This window comes from Pteropus vampyrus, unplaced genomic scaffold, assembly GCF_000151845.1.
Source record: "Pteropus vampyrus isolate Shadow unplaced genomic scaffold, Pvam_2.0 Scaffold13, whole genome shotgun sequence".
Classification (NCBI taxonomy): Eukaryota; Metazoa; Chordata; class Mammalia; order Chiroptera; family Pteropodidae; genus Pteropus; species Pteropus vampyrus.
The window spans coordinates 11,841,241-11,849,631 of NW_011888794.1; the positions used below are offsets into that span (position 1 = coordinate 11,841,241).

Sequence of the window (8,391 nt, forward strand, 5' to 3'; positions counted from 1 at the left end):
GTGGTCGAAATTAGGAAATAAGTTAAAAGTTGCATGTTATATCTGAGGAGACTACCACACTCCCAAAAGACTAAATTTTAATCTAGAGGAAGAAACTTCAGTATCCAACCACGAGGTCACAGATGAATCTGGCAGATTTCTGGAAATGTACTTGCCAGATTTAACCCATGCTACAGTTGGAAAGATCTCTGCTGTTGCATATATTCAAAATTATTAGTTAGAATTTGTAGTGAAAATTATCGTCGTCCTGGACAAGATTCAATCCAGGATGGAAAGGTGACATGGAAGTGATGAAGTGTCGCCAGCTGGAAGTGCTTTGCTCTAACTCCTCTGCCCAGGAGAAAACCCTACTCTCCTTGTGTGGTCCAACATAAGTAATTCCTATTCTCAGGAATATCTCTTATGCTAACACTCATGCAAAGGCCACACACACACACACACACGCACGCACACACGCACATGCACACGCACATGCACACGCACACATACACAGGGCCCAAACTACGAAGAACTAACTCTCTTACCAAGCTGAGATATATAGATTTCTCTCACGTGCATTGGGAAATCAACTAAGGATTTAAAGTGAGCCCATAATGATTACCTGAGTTAGGGCAGCAGTACTGAAAAACAGAAAGGAAATGATTCATTTAGAAAACAGTAGGATAACAGAATTAGTGGTAAGAAGGGGTTACCTGAATATAGAGAGGAAAGCTGAGCCTTATCCTAGGTTCTGAGACTGGGTGCCTAGGAAAATATCTACCCTCTTTAAAAACAACATAGAAATGAAGAGCTAGATTAATTTAAAAATATATAAAGTTTGTTTTTTTTTTTCTTATTGGATTTTACATTGTTACCAACTATGGGACTACATTAATTGAATATTTTTTTTAAAAAAATTATAATAACAAAGAGTAATGATTTTCCCATGTCAGTTGGTGAATCGGAAATCCTTGAAGATCTGGTGAATAAAATACAGAATCTTGTGCCCCAATGTCAGAGATTATAATTTAGAAATTAGGTGAGGGCTCTGGAAATCTGTATTAAAAACAACGAACAAGTCCTCAGATGATTCCGAGATACAGGAAAACGCAACCAGAGTGCCTCTGTCTTTGGTTAAAACTCTCAAAATTTTAGGGGGATTTTTAATGAACAAGAATGTTGAATGATGTGAAATAAAAATAACAGCAAAGCTGTGGGCGTCAATGAAATTTCACGCTGAGAGCACAATTTTGCGAGAAAAATAGATTTATCGTGACCCACTTAGAAGTCTAATTTAATTCAGTTTCCATTAGTTTTTATTTTGAATTTGGAGGGGAAAAAATCTATTTTTTACTTAATTTCATTCGAAGTCTTAAATACTTGCGCTGTAAATAAATTATATTTTTTTATTCAAAATTGTACAAAATAACTGGAGATAATTTTTTTCTGCTCCACAAATATTTTGGCTCATTAAATTGTCATTTTTGCGCATGCTATTATTTAATATTTATTGAGTACAAACATTATGTGAGGTAGATATACTATAAGGCTTCTATTTCTTATTCATGATCCAATTTAGACATCCTCATCTTTTCCTTAGTAAGCCGAGGAATCCTCCTGTTTGTATTTACTCTAAATTTTTCAGGCCCTGTATCCTCTTTATATTTGCCATGAAAAACTTAAAAAAAAAAAAGATGACATGAAAATGGAATAAAACCACCTTTTAATTTCTTGGAACATAGTATAAAACATTAAAGAAACGAGGGCAATTAGAAAAGGCATTAAGAACAAATTATATTCATTAAATCCCCCGGCATTACTTTAAACGAAAATTCTTTTGATAAGAGAAATCAGTGTGATTATTAACTACGAATGAAGAACAGGAGGATGAATCCAGGAGAACTATTAAGTCTTAGAATGCTGAGACATCGTTTGAGAATTCTTATGTCCATTGGCTGCATCCACTTCGATATCTAAATTTAGCATCATTCTTTACTGTGGAAATTAACCACGATTCTACCAGGCTGCACCCTCTTCAGCTGACAATGTAAGTCTGTGGGGCAAGGAGCCTGAAAGGCTCCCAGCTTGCAACAGAAACTGACAGGATTGTGACAAGAACAGTTAAACGTATGAAAGTAGAAAATGACCCATAGTCACCTCAGAGCTATTTCAAGCTTTCCAAGTATACATCCAAAATTACTTATATTGATCTTCATTTTCAGGGATAGAAGACACTGGTTTTCAAGAACCCCTTGAAATGTGTAGAGTAACTGTAAACAATATCTTTTAGACAAAATTTCTTTTTGAACAGTTTCTAAAATGGACCAGGAGTTCTCTTCACCTCTGACAATGCGAACAGCAGACAGACGCTGTATTGCATGGCTGCCACCAGTCATTAGTTTTCCCAGTCAGGATGACCAAGTGGACTGAGTCCAATCTGAAGGCCAGGTCAAAGTTAAGTCTAAATTTAGCATCCCATAAGACTTCCCTATTAACCTTAGACCGTAGGTTAAGTCATAGCAGAGTGGCCCAGCTAAGCATGTAAAGCAGAACCCATGCCCGTTTCCGGGTGTGTTGAAGGCTTACAGTCTATTATTTTTTGGCTGAAGGAAGGACAAGGGAATCCCAAACTGAATCGGGAGAACAGAATGAGTTTACTGTGAGTTTACTAGTTAGACTACAGGACCAGATCTGACACTCTAGAGAGAAGAAAGTGCAAAGGGTACAGCTGAGGAGACCATTTTCAAGGCAAGGTGACAAAGAACAGCAGGGATTAAGAGGAACACGCATTCTTTTAATTCTGTCCAGAGTTCAGTGGGGTCTAGGAGCTCACAGAAGCTCAGCAGTGGCAGTGCAGAGGCAAGGGGACACCTCCCAAAAGTGTGAAGGGGCCAGAAGGGAACGACATAAAGCAAGAGATATTTTAGACAAAACCAACAAGATTTAATGATTTCGTGGGAAAGACTGGTTTTTAATAACAGAGATGGGGCAAGAAATTAGCAACATATTTCATTACTACCTACAGCAAATGAGACCCAGGACCATTCAATTGTGGAATTTGGGGACATCATCTGACAATGTAATAATAATAATAATAATAATAATTCCCCATCATTTTTAAATAAACTTTTTATTTTGGAATAATTTCAGTTCAGAGTTCCTATGTACTTGTCCTGCAGTCTTCCCTAACCTTAACATCTTAGATAACTGTTACATTCGTCAAAAGTAAGAAAATAACACTGGCGCATTACTGTAAACTAGACTCAGTTTTTTCACTAATGCCCTTTCACTGTTAAAGGATTCAATCCATAGTAGTACACAGCATTTAATATGATTTTTTTAAATTGCAGATTAATTCAAAAATACGTATGGTGTACCTAAATAGCGCGCAAGACAAAAACCTCTGCTTTCAAGGATATTACAGTCTAATAAGGGAAATAAGCAAAAAGGCAGCAGCTGTAGTACCTTACGGTAAATGCTCCGATGGGAGGAGCCTCAGTGGCCTGCGGAAGCACACACGGAAAGCTGCAATAGCTCAGAGAAGGTGACGTTTATGCTGAGACGCTCAAAGTGGGTAAGAGTTCGAAGGCAGTTCACTAGAGGTGGAGGAAGCTGTCCCAGGCAGAAGAAACACATTTTAGATGAGTAAGTCTTAAATTTCACTAAACTGTATACGCAAATGGTTTCCAAAAAAAGTGTTTTTGTTTATTTTTTCTTAAAACATTATTTTTTAATCCTATTATAATTCTGAAAACACTTAACAAAGGAAATCATTAAATCTCGCATAGGTGGTTCTTGGTAAATTCATAGGCTTTGACATTCTTTAACCTATCTTATTCTTAGCGTGGGATGCATGATCCTGTGGTGCTGACTCAGCGCTCTAAGGTAATGCATGTTTGTGCATTCTTTTAGTGCTAATATTTTATTACAATGATTTTAAACTGTAAACTCCCACGAGGCAAAAAACCTGTTCTATGTCTCCAAGTGAATGATTTAATTCCATTTAGCAATGGGCCTTCAGTAAGCACTGTAAAAACGACTTTTTTTCCCTTGGTAGATTTGGGAAACAGGTGTAAGTTTTGAAGAGAGAAAGACAAAAATAAAGGAGAGTGTATATGAAATCTTTGATATCGCTGTACGTTTACCCCTGACTCTGAGACCAAGACAATGTAACCACAAATCCAGACCACATCTCTCCACTGCAGTGACCCGAGAGAGGCAGGACCAAATCCTGCTTCAGAACAAAGCACTGAAGCCAGAATGCTGGCTTGAATCTAGAACTTGCCAGTCATTGAAACGTGCTGGGTCTTCCTCTCCTCATACACAAAACAACAGTAATCCACGCCTCGCCGGAATACAGGGAGGATAAAATGGACTCATGAAGGAAACATGGTTTGAACCACACCTGCAGAATAAATGCTCGAGACATGTTAACTAATTATCTTCTGAAAAAGCCAGTATAATCACATTTTCTCCATTATCCCTACATCATCTAACCACTCTATTCCTACCTTCCCCGTAAATCTTCCAGTGTTTATTCTGACATTACGAATTCTCAGTAGATGTGTGTCTTGTGACTTAATAATCTTTGAAGCTTTGTACCTTGAATGCATCAAGTATACTGAAAAGGGTAAAAAATATCTGTGATGTCTAGTGGGTTTTAATGCAATATAACCGGTCCTAACTAAAAGAGAAACATAATTTGTTTCATTTTTATTTAAAAACTCGATCCCATTTTCTCAGTAATTTGAATTACATTTCTCCATTTATGTTTCCCCCCTTTTAAAGATGTAGTGTTTTAGTCACATAGAAAAGTCTAGTCGATATAACAATCACTTACTCAGCTCGAACTATAAATAGGGCCAAATTTATTTCCCGAGCTACTATCCCAGCTATTCTAATCTTAGATCTTCCAGTTACATCCCAAGCTGCTCCATGTACTTCAAATTATTTTGAAAGAAATCCCAGACATCCTAATTATTTCTCCTGTATGTATTTAAACATGACAATCAGGTCTAACCTGATTAACTTTTTTTATGAATTGATACATGCTATTCTATATCTCTAGCAAGCCACTTCAGTATTTAAAATTTTACTTCAAAAATAGGTTATTTTATTCATTCCATATTTCTCTTATATTTTCCATTCTGATGACATTTACACATTTTTTCGCAGCTTTATCGAGGTATAATTGACATACAAAAATTGTGCTTATTGAATTGTGCTTAATGAATATAATTTGATGGGTCTAGACATAGGCATACGACCATGAAACCATCACCGTGATCAAGGTAATAAACATGTTCGCCACTTCCAAAAGTTTTCTCATGTTTCCCTTTTTCTTGTGATAAAAGCATTCAACAATTTTTTCAAGTTCAAAATGCAGCGTGGTTAATTATAGGTGCTATGTTTGCATGGCTGATGTCTACAGTTTATTCATCCCATGAAATGGAAATGTTAGACCATTGGCCACGACTTCCCATCTCCCCCTGGCAATTATCATTCCACTCTCTGCTTCTATGAGTCAGATGATTTTAGACAGCTCATACAAGTGGAATCATACAATAGTTCCTTTTCTGTCACTGTCTCTTATTTTACTTTTCATAATGTCCTCCAAGTTTATCCATTTTGTCACATATGGTAGGATTGCCTTCAATTTTAAGGCTGACTAATATTCCACTGTATGTATACACCACGTTTTCCTTATACATTTATCCACGGATAGACATTTAGGTTGTTTCCATATCTTGTTTACTATGAATAGCGCCGCGATTAACATGGGAGTGCAGACATCTCTTCGAGATCCCGATTTCGATTCCTTTGTACGTGCACACGGGAGTGGGATCACTGGGTCTTAGCGTAGTTCTATTTTTGATTTTTTGAGGAACCTCAATATTGTTTTCCACAGTGGCTGCACCGTTTTATAACCCACTAACAGCATTCAAGGGTTCCCTTTCTCATTTCCAAAAACAGATTTCAGAAAAACAGTAATGCACACAGGATGTTACAGTGATACTTATCTCAATATGTGATGTAGCGAACACACCTTAGAAGAACAGAGAGTACTGCATATTTATGATATTTGAGTAAATACTTTTTATATATCATCTATCTGGCCTTAGTTTTGATAGACTATTCTTTTATAAGTAGAGAAAATATGGTATTTACTCAAATATCATAAATATGCAGTGTAAAGTACATCTTCAGTGGTACACAGCTCAACATCCCACCCAGAATACGGTAGAAAAGAAGAAGGAGGTGAGCGCCTCGAGAAAAAACAATAAGCGACAGTTCTGGTGGACTTAGGCTGGTGTTCCATAAAACACGTGTGCTCCCAAAGGAAAAATGTGAAAATCGAAGAGAAGCAATGATCAATTATACAATAGGAAACATGGAAGAAAATTTCTGTGACCTGAAGAAATTCAAGTTTACAAGATAAAGTATTTTAATATGATTAAAGCCAAGTTTTAAAAAAGTCAGGTAGAACATGGCCTTATAAAAACTTCAAAATTAAGGAAAACATATACAGGTAAACAAGCAGAAAAGTCAAATTCATACAAAGGTACAAAGATAAAGTTTTCCTCATAACTATTACCTGGACTATTGAGTTTTAAAGAAGGAAGCTCGATTTCTAGAATTAGCTTGATTTTTTTACATTTATTTCTTAAAGACATTTTAGGTGTAAATAATATGTATACAAGTTAAAAATTCACACCGTACGTTATAGGATAAATGAAGATCGAGTTCCTTCCACTCTCCCGTCTCCTAGTCCCTTACCTGAAGGTAATCAATACTTGCAGTTACTTGTGCATCCTCCACTGAACACAGTACATAGCTACCTATAAGCTAGACAGACAATAAAGTACACACACTAATACATGCTTACATAGCATTTGCTACACACCGAACACTGTTCTAAGCACTTTAAAATTACCATCTCAACTTCTATTATTCTGTATGTGTTACTTCGTACTTTCTATATATAAATTTCCTATGTTAGCAGTTGGTTTTGCTATATTAGACCCTACATATTTTTTTCATTCTTTTTAACAGTTGCATATTATTTCGGGCCCATAGAATTTGAGGTCAAATATTATAACGCAAAACGCTGTACGGAGCCAGCTTATTATCATTTAGTTCTGAAGTCAACAGAAAACTTTCTTAATTAAGCCACTCAAAATGTGCCAATTTTATAAATTCTTCAGAAAGTTACTCATGCCTATAGCCAAAAATAGTCATCTCAAAATCAAGAATGCCATAATGAGGTGCCCATATTAACAAGGATTAAAGTGAATATGGGTACCGATTAAATTAATGAGACTAATAATTTTATGAGATGATTATAAATAACTTACCATTAATGTTATAAAAATAATAGTAGAAGTCATGAAATATAAATATTTTATTTTAATAAGATAATTTTTATGGAATATGAAGCTCTTGTATAAATTAACACAATCCCAATGTGGTAGATGAGGGCATATATATTTTTAAAAGGTTTAGAGGCAATAATATGAGTGAGTTAAACTTCTGTATTAAATATTTGATTCTCGTCTACGGTCATGCCACCCTGAACAAGCCTGATCCCCTCCGATCTCAGAAGCTAAGCAGGGTCGGGCCTGGTTAGTACTTGCATGGGAGACCGCCCAGGAAGACCAGGTGCTGTAGGCATAAAAAATAAAAAATAAAAAATAAGGGATTGTAAGCTGACAAGGTCCTTGCAACCTGTGAGATCAACCAAGGGTTGCCTTTCCTAAAAAAATTTTTAAAAAAATTTTTAATTAAAAAAACAAATAAAATTTTTGATTCTCTTAATTGAATATGAAACAAATCTCTCTATATATTGTCATAAGAGATATGCACAACACAAATAATGCTATCTTGAACCACAGATGCTCCAAAATCTCAATAAACATTTTAGGTAGAAACTGCAGACCACACATTTTTTTAATGCACTGCAATAAACCTATGTATGTACAATAAAAAGCTAACTTAACTAAGGGCTTACTATGTGTGTCAGGCACTGTTCTTGGCACACTTTACAAAACAGATAAATATATCTTCATTAGAAACTAACATAATAGTGGAGGGGTAGACCAACAACAAAGAAAATAAGGAAAATATATATAGTTTGTTGGAGATGAGAGATACAAAGAAGAAAAACCAGGAAAGAGGAAAATGGGGTACAATTCTAAATGGGGGTGACCTGAGACGTTTCCACTGCGAAGATGACATTTTAGTAAAGAAATACATGAAAGAGCTTGAAGGTCATTCCAGTCGACAGGAACACTAAATTTATTATCCTTAGATAAAACAGAACTTACCAGAATTCAAACGTAGTGAGAAAAATGGAATAAAGCATTGCCGACGGTAAACACTGAAAAAGATCTTGAAAAATTATGGTCTTAAAAG

The 8,391-nt window shown here is 35.8% G+C and overlaps 1 non-coding gene across 1 annotated transcript; it reads left to right on the forward strand.

The window, feature by feature from the left end:
- Positions 1-7,531: 7,531 nt before the first annotated feature.
- Positions 7,532-7,650, forward strand: LOC111733243. Its single transcript, XR_002777909.1, has one exon. It is a non-coding gene; the product is annotated as a 5S ribosomal RNA (ribosomal RNA).
- Positions 7,651-8,391: the final 741 nt, after the last annotated feature.